Genomic DNA, 18,171 nt, shown 5'->3' on the forward strand with positions numbered 1-18,171 from the left:
CTCCAGCCTGGGCAACAAGAGCGAAACTCCATCTCAAAAAAAAAAAAAAAGGAAAAATGAGGATTATATAATTGTTTTTGAAATGATTATCCTTGGCTACAAAGATCAATAACAAGGGTGATGCCAGTCTGAGGCTGGACAGGCAGTTGCTGGGCAGATGTCCTTGCAGAAGTTTTTTTTTTTGCTATTTTGTGTGTGCGTGTCTGTGTGTGGTTTTTTTGTTTTTTTGAGATGGAGTTTTGCTCTTGTTGCCCAGGCTGGAGTGCAATGGCACGATCTCGGCTCGCTGCAACCTCCGCCTCCTGGTTCAAGTGACTCTCCTGCCTCGGCCTCCCGAGTAGCTGGGATTACAGCCGCCCACCACCACGCCTGGCTAATTTTGTATTTTTAGTAGAGACGGGGTTTCTCCATGTTGGTCAGGCTGGTCTTGAACTCCCGACCTCAGATGATCCACCTGCCTAGCCCTCCCAAAATGCTGGAATTACAGGCGTGAGCCACTGAGCCCGGCCAGAAGTATTTTTTGTGTAAGGTTGCAATGGCCATTGTGCAAGGTTGTGGTTTTTGTGGAGTTTTTGTGATAGTCTTGTTATCATACAAGTGTGAGAATCCTCTCTTCATAGCCTTGCCTAGTTCTGTGTGTCAGGGCTTTTTAAAAAATATAAAAGTGACTCCATTTTGATTCTGACAACTTTCACAGTACACATGCACAGAAAAAGTACTGATGATCTTGGTGATCTTCTGAATCTCCAAGGATACCTACCTTACCATGTTCCAGATAATCTACTAAGGGCTTTGTGCTCATATTACCCCTTTCTTCCTCTCAAGAACTCTATAAAGCAGGTACTTCTATTATCCCCATTTTATAGATGAGGACATGGATGCACAAAGAGGTAACATGACTTACTTAAGATCACAGCCAGTAAGTGACAGAGCCAGGACACAAACCTAGGCAATCCGATAGTAAGGCTGTACATTTCCCATAATGCTATGATGCCTCCCACATTTTGAGGACTAGACCAGTGATTTCTAACCATTCTTTTTTCATTGGTCCCTCTGAAAATTGGGTGAAATCAATGAATCCTCTCCCCAGAAAAATGCCCATCTGTTCACAAGCACAGAGAACATATTTAATTCCAAGGAGCTTGGGGACTCCCTGAAGCTCACCCCTGAAGCCCATGGAGCCCAGGTTAAGAGCTTCTATTGTGTAGGCTAGTCCGCTCCCGGGAAGCAACTTGGCCTAGACCCCACCCAACTCATCATACCCCTTGCTTCCCCTGGGAGAGCTCACCCCCTGTGCTTTAGGCTACTCTCATAGCTGAAGTTCAGAATGCTTTAGGGCTTTGTAACCTGGCTCTGTAACCTGACACTTGTGACCTCACATTTGCCCCAACATACTATGTCCATGCCATCTCCTGCTGCACCAGGATGAGGTCTCTACTGGGCTAGCCCGGCCCTGGTCCAGAGAAGATAAGCTCAAAGATTGTTCACAAAGAGAGCAGGGCATAGTGCTTCAACTCCAGAAACAGACAGGGAGGGAAATCAAGTTCCCTGGCAGAGCAAATAAAAACTGGTGATGCCCAATAGCCAAGATTTGGAAGCAACCTAAGTGTCCATCAACAGGCAAATGGATAAAGAAAATGTGGTACATATACACAATGGAGTACTATTTAGCCATAAAAGAGTGAGATCCTGTCATTTCAAGAACATGATGGAACTGGAGGGCATTATGTTAAGTGACATAAGCCAGGCACAGAAAGACAAACTTCACATGTTCTCATTTATTTGTGGGAGCTAAAAATGAATTCGTGGAGAGAGAAAGAGTAGCAGGATAGTTACCAGAGGCTGGGAATGGTAGTGGGGAGTTGTGGGGGGGAAGTGTGGATGGTTAATGGGTACAAAAAAATAGAATAAGATCTAGTATTTGATAGCACAACAGTGTGACCATAGCCAATCATTTAATTTTTAATTATTTTATTTTTATTTATTAATTTTAAATTAGTTATTTTAAAATAACTAAGAGTGTCATTAGATTGTTTGTAATACAAAGGATAAACACTTGAGGTGATGGATACCCCATTTACCCTGATGTGATTTTTACACATTGTATACCTATATCAAAATATACCATATGCCCCATAAATATATACACCTACTATATACCCACAAAAATAAAAAGAAAACTGGTGATGCCAAGGGCTCCCCAAACAATGGCCAGAACTGGAAGTACAGTCAGGAAAGGATACAAGTGGACACAGGTGGAAACCTGCTCTGGGGGCATCTAGGGTGGGTGCTGTGGTTTGGCCTCCCCAACCAGACATTCAGATTTGAGCTGCTCCAGAGCGCTCAGCAGGAAAGACATGTGAGATTCACATTTGAACTCAGAACAGGTCGGGGGCAACCACATTTGCGGTTCATTCATTCTGTCAACAGATGGTATTTAGCATTTGTTTTTTGTTGCTGTTTTTTTTGTTTTGTTTTTTTGAGACGGAGTCTTGCTCTGTTGCACAGGCTGGAGTGGAGTGGCATGATCTCGGCTCACCACAACCTCCACCTCCCAGATTCAAGCGATTCTCCTGCCTCAGCCTCCCGAGTAGCTGGGACTACAGACGTGCGCCACCATGCCTGGCTAATTTTTGTATTTTTAGTAGAGATGGGGTTTCACTATGTTGGCCGGGCTGGTCTGGAACTCCTGACCTCGTGATCCGCCTGCCTCGGCCTCCCAAAGTGCTGGGATTACAGCCGTGAGCCACCGCGCCTGGCCTGTTTTTTGTTGTTGTTGTTGTTTTTGAGACCAAGTCTCATTCTGTTGCCCAGGCTGGAGTGCAGAGGTATGATCTTGTCTCACTGCAACCTCTGCCTCCCGGGTTCAAGAGATTCTCGTGCCTCAGCCTCCCGAGTAGCTGGGATTACAGGCACCCGCCACCACACCCGGCTAATTTTTGTATTTTTAGTAGAGACGGGGTTTCACCATGTTGACCAGGCTAGTCTCCAACTCCTGACCTCAGGTGATCCACCCACCTTGGCCTCCCAAAGTGCTGGGATTACAGGCGTGAGCCACCGCACCCGGACGGTATTTAGCATTTGTTTCCTTACCAAGCAGTTATCTGCCAGGCACTGTACTAAGTTAGCACTTTACAAATATCAACTCACTTAATTTTCATAAAACCACAATGAGATGAGTACTACTATTGTCCCCATTTTAGACACAGGGAACCTGAAGCACAAGAGAGATTAAGCGACTTGGCCAGAGTTACACAGCTAGTAAGTGACAGAGCCAGGACACAAATCTAGGCGATCTGATAGTAAGGATGTACATTTCCCATAATGCTATGATGCCTGCCACATTTTCAGGACCAGATCTGTGATTCCTAACCATTCTTTTTTCATCGGCAGAGCTGGGACTCAAACTCAGGCAGTCAGGCCTGCAGCACCCATGCTCTGAACCACCGTCCTCCGCAGCTAGTGTGATCCAGAGACTTGGCTAGTTACTGGCAATAGAGCAGTGAACAGGCCAGACATGGTCTCTGCCTTCAAGGTGTTTACATTCTAGAGTGGCCCCTGAGTAGTCAACAGGCAGTTCCATCAAGTTATGATGAGTTCCATGATGGGGGTCCGGGAGGCTGTGAGTGGGCTCCATATTGGGCTGGGTTCTGGGCTCCAGAGCAGAAGCCAACAGGGACACCTTTCTTGGGTTCAGGATCAAAGAGGCCAAACAGGCGTAGGGGAGCCATTTCTGATTGTGGGGCCTGCCTTTCAGCTCCCATTCTGAAGCTGGGAAACCAAACAGCTGTGAGTGAGTCTCACATCAGGAACAGAAGCAGCACAGGAACCAAACAAGCGTGGTCACTCCCGCCAGGGGTATCAGAACAGCAGATCCTACAGACCTGTTTCCTCATCAATCTCTCCTTGCAGAGACTACAAGCTCCCTGAGGGTAAGACTTAGGCCTGCCTTTCTCCATCATTCTCTCAGTGCCCAGCAAAAAGTTGGCACCTAATCAACACTCAGTAAACACAGTAGACGCTCAATAAATATTAGTTGGATGAATGGATTAAATAAACATTTAATCTACTGTTACCCAGAACTTTACTATTATTATTTTTATTTATTTATTTTTTGAGACAGAATCTCGTTCTGTCGCCCAGGCTGGAGTGCAGTAGCGTGATCTTGGCTCACTGCAACCTCTGCCTCCCAGGTTCAAGTGATTATCGTGCCTCAGCCTCCTGAGTAGCTGGGACTACAAGCATGTACCACCACACCTGGCTAATTTTTTGTATGTTTAGTAGAGATGGGGTTTCACCATGTTGGCCAGGCTGGTCTCGAACTGCTGACCTCAAGTGATCCACCCGCCTCGGCCTCCCAAAGTGCTGGGATTACAAGCGTGAGCCACAACACCCGGCCCAGAACTCTGCTAGACTCTGGGGTATAGCAGTGAACAACAACAGAAAAAATCCCTGTCCCCACTAAACTTTTAGTTTATAGTGGGAGCACCAGACAATGAGCAAAATGAGCAAATATTTATATAGGGTTTTAGCGGAAAACTATAGAAGGAGAGGGGGATAGGAAGTATGAGGAGGTGATGAAATTTTAGATACAACGGTCAGCAAAATGCTCTGAGAAAATGACATTTTCTCAGACAAAATCAAGACCTGAAGGATGTGAGAGGGCGGGCCGTTTGCAGATACCTGAGGAAAAAACGTCAAGGCAGGAATGTGCCTGGCATGTCTAAGGGCCAGGGAGGAGACCGCTGTGGCTGGAGCAGAGTGAGCTGATAGGGACTGGAGTAGGAGTTGAGGTCAGAATGAATGAACAAGTGGAGATTGGGAATGGTACCAAGAAGCAGGGGAACCAAACCAGTTCCACAGCCAGAAGCCCTCCAAGTCCTGACTGGCCCCACCGGGAAAGGGAGAGGGGAGCCCCCACAAGAGTGCCTATTAACTCACACTCCTCCAGCTCCATTCCAAAGGCATGACTTGAGCCCCTACCCGATGCCCAGCCCTGAAACTTCTGGAAAAAAAGCAGGGTATTCCTTGAACCTCCTTTTTCTCCTCAATTGGGAATAAGGGCTGAGCTGGCAGGAACAAGCTGAGATTGAGAATTGACTTGTAGAGCTAACACAGTCCACCCTTCCTCCAGAATATTCCATTTGTCCTTGGAGACAGGATGACAGAGGCCATGATGGGCTCTGGCCATCTGTTCCCTCTGGTCCTTCTGAAAGAAAACACTTTCAGATCAGGCACCGTGGCTCATGCCTGTAATCCTAGCACTTTGGGAGGCTGAGGAGGGAGAATCATTTGACGCCTGGACTTTAAGACCAGCATGGGCAACATGGAGAAACGCTGTCACTACAAAAAAAAAAAAATATATATATATATATATTAATACATAAGGAATATATATAATCTATATAGAGAATATAGTGTATATATATACATATATAAATCTATATAGAGAATATAGTGTATATATATATACTATGTATAATCTATATAGAGAATATATAGTAAGGTTGGTGCAAAAGTAATTGCGGTTTTTGTAACGTGATGGCAAAAGCCACAATTACTTTTGCACCAACTTAATATAAATATAGTTATAGATATAATGTTTATACTTAAATATATAAAAGCCAGACGTGGTGGCATATGCCTGTTGTCCCAGCTACTTGGGAGGCTGAGGTTGGAAGGATCACAAGCCCAGGAGGTGGAAGCTGCCGTAAGCCAGCATCATGCCACCGTACCCTAGCGTGGGCAACAGAGTGAGACCTTGTCTCAAAAACAAAAACAAAAACAAAAAACACTTCCAATTAGAGTCTTTAGACAGCACATTTCTTTGAAAGTTCCACTTTTCCACCTTCCTCCCTCACTCTGGCCCCACCACCAGAGGCAAAAAGAGTCACTGGCACTGCCCTCCTTTTGGGATCCCTGTGGCCAAGGACGTGGGCCTGCACTGTCCCCAAAGAGTTCCAAGGTCAAACCCTCCATTATCTAAAAGATGGTTTGGGCCGAGCACAGTGGCTCATGCCTGTAATCCTAGCACTTTGGGAGGCCGAGGTGGGCAGATTGCCTGAGGTCAGGAATTCAAGACCAGCCTGGCCAACATGGTGAAATTCCGTCTCTACTAAAAATACATCATTAGCCAGGCGTGGTGCTGGGCATCTGTAGTCCCAGCTACTCGGGAGGCTGAGGCAGGAGAATCGCTTGAATCCGGGCAGCAGAGGCTGCAGTGAGCTGAGATCACGCCGCTGCACTCCAGCCTGGGTGACAGAGCGAGACTCCATCTCAATTTAAAAAAGAAAAAAAAGAATGGTTAGAAGGAACTCTTTAGACACTTTGGACACAAGCCCTTCACGATTTTTGTCTTACAAGTATCTTCACCTTCTCTGTAGCTTTTCTACCCTCGATAGCATCTTTTGATGAGCAGGTGCTTTTTTTTTTTTTTTTTTTTTTTTTTTTTGAGGCAGTCTCGCTCTGTCGCCCAGGCTGGAGTGCAGTGGCACGATCTCGGCTCATTGCAATCTCCACCTCCTGGGTTCAAGCGATTCTCTGCCTCAGCCTCTCAAGTAGCTGGGACTACAGGCGCCCGCCACCACGCCTGGCTAATTTTTGTTTTTGTTTTTTTTAGTACAGATGGTGTTTCATCATCTTGGCCAGGCTGGTCTTGAACTCCTGACCTCGTGATCCACCCGCCTCAGCCTCCCAAAGTGCTGGGATTACAGACGTGAGCCACCGTGCCTAGCCTGAGCAGGTGCTCTTACATTGAATGCGGTATCAATCTTTTCTTTCATGGTTAGTGGTTTTGGCTTAAGAGGTCTTTCATTTCCCAGAGATAATGAAAATATTTTTATTATTTTCTAGAAGTTTTACCACTTTGCTTTTTACATTTAGATCTTATTTACCTGGAATTGACTTTTGTGGATGATGTGAGGTAGGGGGTCAAGTTTTCTTTTTGCCATGGGAATAGACAATTGTCTTAGCAAAATTTATTACAAAAAAATTCTTTCCAGCCAGGCGTGGTGGCTCACACCTATAATCCCAGCACTTTGAAGGCTGAAGCGGGTGTATCACCTGAGGTCAGGAGTTCGAGACCAGCCTGACCAACATGGTGAAACCCTGTCTCTACTAAAAATACAAAAATTAGCCAGGTGTGGTAGTGCGCGCCTGTAATCCCAGCTACTCAGGAGACTGAGGCACGAGAATCGCTTGAACCCGGGAGGCAGAGATTGCAGTGAGCCAAGACCACGCCATTGCACTCCAGCCTGAGTGACAAGAGCAAAACTCCATCTCAAAAAAAAAAAAGAAAAAAGAAAAGAAAAAAATTATTTCCTCACTGAATAGCAGGGGCGCCTTTGCTGTACATCTGGTGACTGCACATGTGGGCCTGTTTCTGGACTCTCTATTGTTTCATTGATCTATTGTCCATCACTGGGCCAATACCATACTGTTTAAATTACTTTCAATATATAATAAAATAATATCTAGTAGAACAAGTCCTATCACCTTGTTCTTCAAGAGTGATATTGGACCTTTTCATTCTGCATAAATTTTATTCCTATTCTTGGACCTTCTCCTTGCTTTATAAATTTAAATTAGCTTGTCAAGTCTCCCCTGCCCCCTGCCCAGCACCACGTGGACACATGCACATGTGGACACACACACACAATTGTTGAGATTTTGATTGTGGTCTCACTGAATCTATAAATCAGTTTGTGGAGAACTGACACTTTAAAGCTATTGAGTCTTCCACATGAACACAGTGTTATCATTCCATTTACTCAGGTTTTAATTTTTCTCAATGATATTTTATAGTCTTCTATGTAAAGGCCTGCATAATACTTTCTTAGATTTATCCTTAGGTATTTTTATGCTATTTTAATGATTTAATATGTCTAATTTTAAATGTTAAGTTTCCAACTGCTGGTTACTTAGATACAGAATACAATTGGTTTTCTATATTAACTGCATGTCCAGCAACTTCTTTTTTTTTTGAGATGGAGGCTTGCTCTGTCACCCAGGCTGGAGTGCAGTGGTACAATCTCGGCTCACTGCAACCTCCGCCTCCTGGGTTCAAGCGATTCTCCTGCCTCAGCCTTCCGAGTAGCTGGGACTACAGACACGCACTACCATGCCCGGCTAATTGTTGTATTTTTAGTAGAGACGGGGTTTAGTAGTGGCCAGGCTGGTCTCGAACTCCTGAACTCGTGATCCACCCACCTCGGCTTCCCAACTGCTGGGATTATAGGCGTGAGCCACCGCAACTGGCCAACTTTTCTAAATTCATTTATCAATTCAAATATTTATTCTTCAGTTATTTTGGATATTCTATATACACAATCATGTTTTCTACAAATAATGATGTTGTTATTTCTTCCAAGTCTTTAAACGTTTTGTTTCCTTTTCTTCTCATTGCACTGGCTAGGATTCCCAGTACCATGGTAATAAAGGGAATCTTTGTCTCATTTCCAACTTCAGGAGGCAAGCTTTTAAGTATGCTTGCTGTAGGATTTTTTAATAGATGTCATTAATCGTAATTTAAAAGTTTTCTTCTATTCCTAGTTCATTTCCATGTATATCCTTACAATTAATCCCTCTCATTTTCTAACATTCAAAAGAGCCTAATTACAACAATGATAAATGTGTCACTTTCTTTTAAATATTAATACCTCATATATTTTTCTTAAAAAAAAAAACTTTTTAAAAATAGAGACAGGGTCTCACCATGTTGCCTAGGCTGGTCTCAAACTCCTGGACTCTAGTGATCCTCCTGCCTTGGCCTCCCAAAGTGCTAGGATTACAGGTATGAACCACCCTGCCTGGCTCCCACATTTTTCTTAATTTTTAATTGACACATAATAACTGTACATATTATGGGATACAAAGTGATGTTCCGATACATGTATACAATGTGAAATGATCAAATCAGGGTAATTAACATATCCATCACCTTAAATATTTATCATTTGTATGTGATAACACTCAAAATCCTTTCTTCTATTTTGAAATATACATTATTGTTAACAATAATCATCCTACTGTGTAATAGAACATCAGAACTTATTCCTCCTAATTGTAACTTTGTACCTATTGACCGATCTCTGCCATCCCTCCTTCCCCCTCCCCAGGCTATAGTAACCACTGTTCTATCCTCTACTTCTATAAAATCAACTTTTTTTACATTCAACATATGAGTGAGATTATGGGGTATTTCCCTTCCTGCATCTGGCTAATTTCACTTAACATAATGTCCTCTATGTTCATCCATGTTGTTACAAATGATGGGATTTCATTTCTTTTTATGGCTGAATAATATTTCATTGTGTATATCTATGTGCGTGTGTGTGTATGTATGTGTATATATACACACACACACATATATATATATATGAACTGGGATTGCTGTATCATATGGTAGTTCTATTTTTAATTTTCTGAGGAGCAGCCCATACTGTGTTCCATAATGGCTGTAGTAATTTACATTTCCACCAGCAGTGTGTAAGGGTTCCCTTTTCTCCACATCCTCGCCAACCCTTACCTTTTGTCTTTTTGATAATAGCCATTCTAACTAAAGTGAGGTGATATCTCCCTCACATCACCTCACTTTGATTTGCATTTTCCTGATTAGTGATGTTCAGCATTTTTTCATATACCTGTTGGCCATTCTGTATGCCTTCTTTTCAGAAATGTCTATAAAGGTATTTTGCCCGTTTAAAAATCAGATTGCCGGGCGCGGTGGCTCACGCTTGTAATCCCAGCACTTAGGGAGGCCGAGGCGGGCGGATCACGAGGTCAGGTGATCGAGACCACGTTGAAACCCCGTCTCTACTAAAAATACAGAAAATTAGCCGGGCGTCGTGGCGGGCGCCTGTAGTCCCAGCTACTCGGCGAGGCTGAGGCAGGAGAATGGCGTGAACCCGGGAGGCGGAGCTTGCAGTGAGCCGAGATCGCGCCACTGCACTCCAGCCTGGGCGACAGAGCAAGACTCCGTCTCAAAAAAAAAAAAAAAAAAAAAAATCAGATTGAGGCCAGGTGCGGTGGCTCACACCTATAATCCGAGCATTTTGGGAGGGTGAGGCGGATGGATCGTTTGAGGTCAGGAGTTCAAGACCATCCTGGCCAACATACCCCATCTCTACTAAAAATACAAAAATTAGCCGAGCAGTGGTGGTACGCACCTGTAATCCCAGCTACTTGGGAGGCTGAGGCCTGAGAATCACTTGAGCCTGGGTGGTGCAGGTTGTGGTGAGCTGAGATCACACCACTGCACTCCAGTCTGGGTGACAGAGTGAGACCCTGTCTCAAAAAAAAAAAAAAAATCAGATTGAGTTTTTGCTATTGAGTTTGAATTCCTTATACAGTCTGGATATTAACCCCTTGTCAGTTGTAGAATTTGCAAATATTTTCTCCCATTATGTAGGTTACATCTTCACTCTGTGGACTGTTTCCTTTGGTGGACAGCTTTTTAGTTTGATGTAATCCTACTTGTCTATTTTTGCTTTCGTTGCCTGTGCTTTTGAGTTCATATGAAAAAAAAACAAAAAAACAAAAAACCTTGCCCAGCCCAATGTCATAAAGCATTTCCCTTTTCTTCTAGTTGTTTCAGTTTCAGATCCTACATTTAAGCCTTTAATCCATTGGGTTTTTGTATACGGTGAGAGAGAGGGGTCTGGTTTTATTCTTCTGCATATAGATATGCAGTTTTCCCAGCATCATTCATTGAAGAGACTGTCCTTTCCCTAATGTGTGTTATTGGCATTTTTATTGAAAATCTGTTGGCTATAGATGCATGGATTTATTTCTGGGCTCACTATTGTTTCATTGATCGATGCATCCCAGCTACTCGGGAGGCTGAAACATGAGAGTTTTTTCAGCCTGGGAGGCAGAGGTTACAGTGAGCTGAGATCACGCCAATGCACTCCAGCGTGGGAGACAGAGTGCACTCCAGCGTGGGAGACAGAGTGAAACTGTCTCAAAAAAAAAAGCACCAATTCCATCTGGTTGTTTTCAAAAGGAAAAATTAATTGTATTTCTCTGAAAATGAAAATGACTGTTTTGGGAAACTCTAAGTTTACCATCCCTGGAGACTTTGAAGCAAAGGCTGGACCAATATGTGTCTAGGAGGCTACACAGGAAATGCCTGCACACAAGAGAAGGTTAGAGGGTATGACATTTAAGGTCTTTTCTAAACTTCAGTGATGAAGATCCTGTGACTCTGGTTTCTATAAATCGTATCATTGGACCGGGCGAAGTGGCTCATGCCTGTAATCCCAGAACTTTAGGAGGCCGAGGCAGGCAAATCACCCGAGGTCAGGAGTTTGAGACCAGCTAGGCCAACATGGTGAAACCCCATCTCTACTAAAAATACAAAAATTAGCCTGGGGTGGTGGCACGCACCTGTAATCCCAGTTACTCGGGAGGGTGAGGCAGGAAAATCACTTGTACTCAGGAGGCGGAAGTTGCGGTGAGCCGAGATCACGCCACCGCACTCCAGCCTGGGTGACAGAGTGAGACTCCATCTCAAAAAAAATAAATAAATAAAAAATAAAGAAATAAATCCTATTATTGTACTGCTTCTGCACCAGATCCCATTCCCTCCTGCCTACTCAAGAATATTGCTTCAGTTATTTTCTCTCTCCTGCATTATCAGTTTTTACTTCTCTCTTGGATTTTTCCTTATCAGCATTCAAATATGCTGTTATTTCTCCCATCTTGAAAATACTGTTAATCTTAATCTTACTTCCCCCTCCAAATACCACCCCCTTTCTCTTCTTCCCTTTCATAGTGAAACTCAAAAAAAAAAAAAGTACCTATATTCACTACCTCCAATTCCTCTTCTTTGATTGCCTCTTGAACTCAGTCCTGCTAGGCTTTCGCTTATGCCACTCCATTCAAACAGCTTGTAAAGTCACCAATGACCTCCCCATTGCTAAATGCAGTGGTCATTTCCAAGTCCTCATCTTGTCTGTGGCATTTGGCGGATGATCATTTCCTCCTCCTTTAAACACAGGCTGGTCATTTGTCTATTTGCTCTCAGACTCATTCTCCGCTTCTCAAACTCCTGACCTCAAGTGATCCACTTGCCTCGGCCTCCCAAAGTTGCTGGGATTACAGGCGTGAGCCACAGTGCCTGGCCCCATTCCACTCTTCCCCTGCTATGCTATGTGCAGCAGACAACATTTCCCAGGCTCCTTTCCCTCCTGACTTCTGGAGAGGTTTGGCCTATGGATGGGAATCTCTGGCAGAAGATTGGAAAGCAAGAGAAGGGAAGAAGCCAGGGTATTTCCTCCCTTTCTCTCTGTTATGAGGTCATCTCCAGCACGGACTGTTATCTCTTCTGTGGCTCCCACTGGAGTCACTCCCTCCATGGACCAAGCTCCTGCTGGGCTGGCGTTCCTGCTTCTGCTGGGTGGTCCTCGATCCCGGACTTGGGTAATACCACCTTCTGCTTTTGTCCCTCCAGCCCTAGAGGTGAAGTAGCTTTCTGCTGTTGCTAAATCTCTGAATCAATTCATCATCCCTTCCTGGGATTCTAAGGTCTTCTATCCCCTGAGTACCAGTTCCTCATGTCAAATTCGGTTTACAATTCTGAATATGTTTTGTTTTCTTTTTTTCTTTTTTAAAACGGTTGTTCGCTCTTGTTGCCCAGGCTGGAATGCAATGGCATGATCTCGGCTCACCACAACCTCCGCCTCCCAGGTTCAAGCGATTCTCCTGCCTCATCCTCCCGAGCAGCTGGGATCACAGGCATGTGCCACCACGCCTGGCTAATTTTGTGTTTTTAGTAGAGACAGGGTTTCTCCATGTTGGTCAGGCTGGTCTCGAACTCCCGACCTCAGGTGATCCACCAGCCTCGGCCTCCCAAAGTTGTTTTCTGTTTTCTTAACTGGACCTCGAGTCATGTAAAACACTTGCTTCTCTTCGCTGTCAGTTTTACTCCGTCTTCATCCAGCCTTAGTAGCCATTCCTTTGCAGTCTTTTTTGCTGATTTCTCCTCCTCTCTTGACCATTAAATGATGCCCCAGGACTCAATCCTTGGACTTATTCCCTTTGCTATCTGTATTTAGATCTTTGGCAATTTCATCCTGTCTCATGGCTTTAAGTAACATCTATATGCTGACAACTCCCCAATTTATATTTCTAGCTAGACCTTCCCAGTTGAGCTGACTACATATCCAACTGCCTACCTGACAACTCCACTTAGTCAATAGACATTTCAAACATAACATGTTCAAAATGGTGCTTGGCTTTCCCTTGAAAGCTGTTCTTCCCCATCTCAGTAAATGACACTTCAATTTGCCCAGTTATTCTAGCCACAATTGAGGAGTTATCCTTGATTCCTCTCTTCCCCTCACTTCCCACACCAAATCTATCACCCAGTCCTGATAAGAAAACCTCCAAAACACATCTCAAATCCATTCACTTTCTCCAATTCTTCTTTTACTACCCTGGTCCAACCATTCTCACCTCTCACCTGGACTACTGCCATGGTCTCCTAATTGGTCTCTCTGCTTCCATTCTGCCTCCCAAAAAGCCACTCTCCAAGTAGCAGCTAGAATGGCTTTTTTTTTTTTTTTTTTTTTTGAGACAGAACCTTGCTCTGTTGCCCAGGCTGGAGTGCAGTGGCACAATGTCGGCTCACTGCAGCCTCTGCCTCCCAGGTTCAAGTGATTCTCATGCCTCAGCCCCGGAGTAGGTGGAACTACATAGAGGTGTGTGCCACCACACCCGGCTAATTTTTGTATTTTTACCATGTTGCCCAGGCTGGTCTTGAACCCCTGACCTCAAGTGATCTGCCTGCCTCAACCTCCCAAAGTGCTGGGATTACAAGCGTGAGCCACCGCACCCAGCCTAGAATGACTTTAAAACAAATTGGCTGGGCATGGTGGCATATGTCTGTAATCCAGCACTTTGAGAGGGCAAGGCAGGAGGATCACTTGAGCCCAGGAGTTCAAGACCAGCCAGGGCAACCTAGTGAGAAAAAAAGGACAGGACAGGACAGGACACAACAGGAAAAAGGGAAGGACAGGAAAAAGAAAAAGGAAAGGAAAGGAGGAATTTCTTTCTACAAAAAATAGAAAAAATTAGCCAGGCGTGGAAGCACATGCCTGTACTCCCAGCTACCACTTGGGAGGCTGAGGTAGGAGGATTGCTTGAGCCCAGGAAGTTGGGGCTACAGTGAGCTATGATGGTGCCACTGCACTCCAGCCTGGGCAACAGAGACCTTATCTCAAAAAAAAAAAAAAAAAAGAAACCATAAATCATATCATGTTACTCCTCTGCTTAAAAGACTTCAATCAATAACTTCTCATTGTATTTTTAAGAACCAAAATCCTTATTCGGGCCTGCAAGGCCCTACATGGCCTGGTTTCTGCTCACTCCTCTGACCTCGCCTCCTTCCACTTGCTTGCTTTCTCTTACTTACTACAACCTAGTCACACTGGCCTTATTTCTGTTCCTCCAACATGTAAACTTATTCCCTTTGTAGGGCCTTTGTCCTTTCTAATGCCATCATCACCTGGAATGCTTTCCCCTGATCCTTATATGGCTGGCTCATTCAGATCCTTCAGGTCTTATGTGGCTCATGTGTCCCCTCCTCAGAGCCTATCCTTGATTACTCATCACTTGCTATCATATCACACTATTTTCGTGGATAATTTTCTTGTTCACTTGTTCATCTGTCACCCTGCCCTCAGAATGTGAGCTGCTTTGTTCTCTACTATGCCCCCAGCTCCTAGTGCAATATCTGGCATATAATAGATACTCAATGTATACTAGTTGAATGACTAAAAGGTAGTAGATTAGCCTTAAGTAGGAACAGGGGGATCTCTTCCTCTGAGATTTGAAAGAGAAAAAGATGGAGGCAGACACAACTAAGTGTGCCCTTAAGTTGTTGGTGCTTTGGAGATCCCTCTCTGGTCATCTACCAAGAGAGAGAGCTTGCAGGGAGAGGCTTGAAGAAAGCAGCTGTAAACTGTTCCTTAGGAAAACAGGAGAGTTGCTGATCCAAAACATACAGAAGGATTGACTAGCTGTGGTGAGAACCCATCTGACATTGGAACCATAAATTCACAGTGCCAAATATCCACTCATTGACAAGACATGAACACTCAACTATTTGGGTAAGAGATCAGACAAAACATATTGTAGGACTGATTCTAAATTGAGAGTTTGTAGGACAGATGTTATAGTTTTAAAAGAAGGTAAGATTTACAATAGCACCAGAAAAATGAAGTACTTAGGTATAAATTTAAACAAAATATCTGCAGGACCTATATATGAAAAAAAAAAAAACTGATGAAAGAAATCAAAGATCTAAACAAATGGAAAGTGGAAAGATACACTTTGCTCATGGGTTGGAAGATGTAATATTATTAAGACGTCAATTCTCCCCAACGTGATTTTTAGATTTTACACAATCCCAATCAAAATCCCAGAAAGAATACTGGAGATACCAACAAGCCAATTCTAAAATTTATACTGGAGGCCAGGAGCAGTGGCTCACACCTGTAATCCCAGCACTTTGGGAGGCTGAGGTGGGTGGACCACTTGAGGTCAATTTGAGACCAGCCTGGCCAACATGGTGAAACTCCATCTCTACTAAAAATACAAAAATTAGCCAGGCGTGGTAGCATACACCTGTAGTCCCAGCTACTCAGGAGGCTGAGGCAGGAGAATCGCTTGAACCTGGCAGGTAGAGGTTGCAGTGAGCCGAGATCATACCACTGCACTCCAGCCTGGACGACAGAGCGAGACTCTGTCTCAAAAAAAAAAAAAAAAAAAAAAAATTAACCACCACACAAAAAATCAAATAATCCAATTTTAAAATGATCAAAAGAACTTGAATAGACATTTCTCTAAAGATGATATACAAATGGCCAACAAGTATATGAAAAAATGCTCAACAGCACTAATCATTAGAGAAATGAAAAAAAAAGAACCTACAATGAGATACCACCTCACACCCACTAGGATGATTACTATTAAAAAAATAAAAATAAAAAAATAACAAGTGTTGGTGAGGATGTGGAGAAATTAGAGCCTTGGTGTATTGTTGATAACATTGTAAAATGTGGCCGGGTGCAGTGGCTCACGCCTGTAATCCCAGCATTCTGGGAGGCTAAGGCGGGCAGATCACTTGAGATCAGGAGTTTGACACCAGCCTGGCCGACATGGTGAAACTCCATCTCTACTAAAAATACAAAAATGAGCTGGGCATGGTGGCACACACCTGTAATCCCAGCTACTTGGGAGGCTGAGGTGAGAGAATCACCTGAGCCCAGGAGGCAGAGGTTGCAGTGAGCTGAGACTGCACCACTGCACTCCAGCTTGGGTGATAGAGTGAGACTCTGTCTCGAAAACAAACAAAAAAAGATTGTAAAATGGTACAAGTGCTGTGGAAAACAGTACGTATGGAGGTGCCTCAAAAAATTAAAAATAGAACTACCAGCAATTTCACTTTTGGGTATGTATCAGAATTGAAAGCAGGGTCTCAGAGATATTTGCACAGTCATGTTCATTGTGCTACTATTCCACAATAGCAAGGGGTGGAAGCAACCCAAATGTCCATTGACGGATGAATGGATAAACAAAATGTGGTATACACATACAAGGGAACATTACTCAGCCTTAGAAAGGAAGGCGTTCTTGTTACATACAACATGATTTAACATTGAGGACATTACGCTAAGTGAAATAAGCCAGTCACAAAAAGATAAATGTTACATGATTCCACTTACATGAGATATCTAAAGTAGTCAAATTGATAAAAACACAAAGTAGAATGGTGGTTACCAGGTGTTGTGGGGAGAAAGGGAGAGTTGTTCCTTAATAGGTATAGAGTTTCAGATTTACAACATGAAAAAGTTCTGGAAATCTGTATCACAACAATTCAAATATACTTAACACTACTGAACTGCACAATTAAAAATGGTTAAGATGGGCCGGGCACAGTGGCTCACGCCTGTAATCCCAGCACTTTGGGAGGCCGAGGTGGGCAGATCACAAGGTCAGGAGTTCGAGACCAGCCTGGCCAACATGGAGAAACCCCATCTCTACTAAAAATACAAAAACTAGCCGGGCATAGTGGCAGGAGCCTGTAATCCCAGCTACTTGGGAGGCTGAGGCAGGAGAATCACTTGAACCTGGGAGGCAGAGGTTGCAGTGAGCCGAGATCACACCACTGCACTCCAGCCTGGGCTACGAGAGCAAAACTCCGTCTCAAAAAAAAAAAAAAAAAAAAAAAAAACAAAAAAAAAAAAAAAAAAAAAAAAAAAAAGGTTAAGATGGTAAACTTTATGTGTTTTTTTACCACAGTTTAAAAAAAAAAAAAAGGAAAACAGTATGTTCAACACCATCTGCCATTAGGGAAATGCAAATTAAAATTACAAGATACCATGAAGAAACTGTTGCAAATTAGAGATCAAGGAGACATGGGCAGAGTGACACAGAACCTAAAATGGCCCAGGCAACCTAGTTTTTTAAAAAGCTTTTCAATTTATCTTAAAAAAAAAGTGACATTTCTAAATGTCACTAATTAATAGAGAACATTTTGCAACATTTTAATGTTTTGTCCTACTTGATAATTTGCAAAAACAAAAACAAAAATAGAATAAGACTCTCCAAAATGTCAACATGGCTCTTCATACCAACAGTAAAACGCTGTATTTCCTGTTAAAATACAAGTTAATAAAGAAAATAGAGAAACTAAATACTAACATATCATGTTATTTTAATAACTATTTAAATATGAAAGAGTAAAACATAATGAAGAGCATATGCTTGCTTGGCGCTAATGACGTTTTACAGTCCTATAGATGAAGCAACATGCATAATTTCAACCAAATGTTGAAATGGTTTAGGATTAGTATCTAAAGACAAGTATTTCAGAAAATATGTAGAAAGGTAACCACACACTTGCTACAGGGGGTCCTCTATACAACTGTCTTGACTTTGCACTTTATTTTTCAAAATGAAATTATAATCTGTTCTGAATAATGTATGTTTTAAATTCATAGAGGGAGTTCAGCATAGTTAAGAGCTCAGGTTTGCCGGGCGCAGTGACTCACGCTTGTAATCCCAGCACTTTGGGAGGCCGAGGCGGGCGGATCCCGAGGTCAGGAGATTGAGACCACGGTGAAACCCCGTCTCTACTAAAAATACAAAAAAAAAATTAGCCGGCAT

The 18,171-nt window shown here is 43.3% G+C and overlaps 1 protein-coding gene across 1 annotated transcript in view; it reads right to left on the minus strand.

The window, feature by feature from the left end:
- The window catches only part of STEEP1 (STING1 ER exit protein 1), a 56,445-nt gene that overhangs the window by 7,175 nt on the left and 31,099 nt on the right, over window positions 1-18,171 (minus strand). The window lies entirely within an intron of this gene.

This window comes from Hylobates moloch, unplaced genomic scaffold (genome assembly GCF_009828535.3).
Source record: "Hylobates moloch isolate HMO894 unplaced genomic scaffold, HMol_V3 SCAFFOLD_7, whole genome shotgun sequence".
Classification (NCBI taxonomy): domain Eukaryota; kingdom Metazoa; phylum Chordata; class Mammalia; order Primates; family Hylobatidae; genus Hylobates; species Hylobates moloch.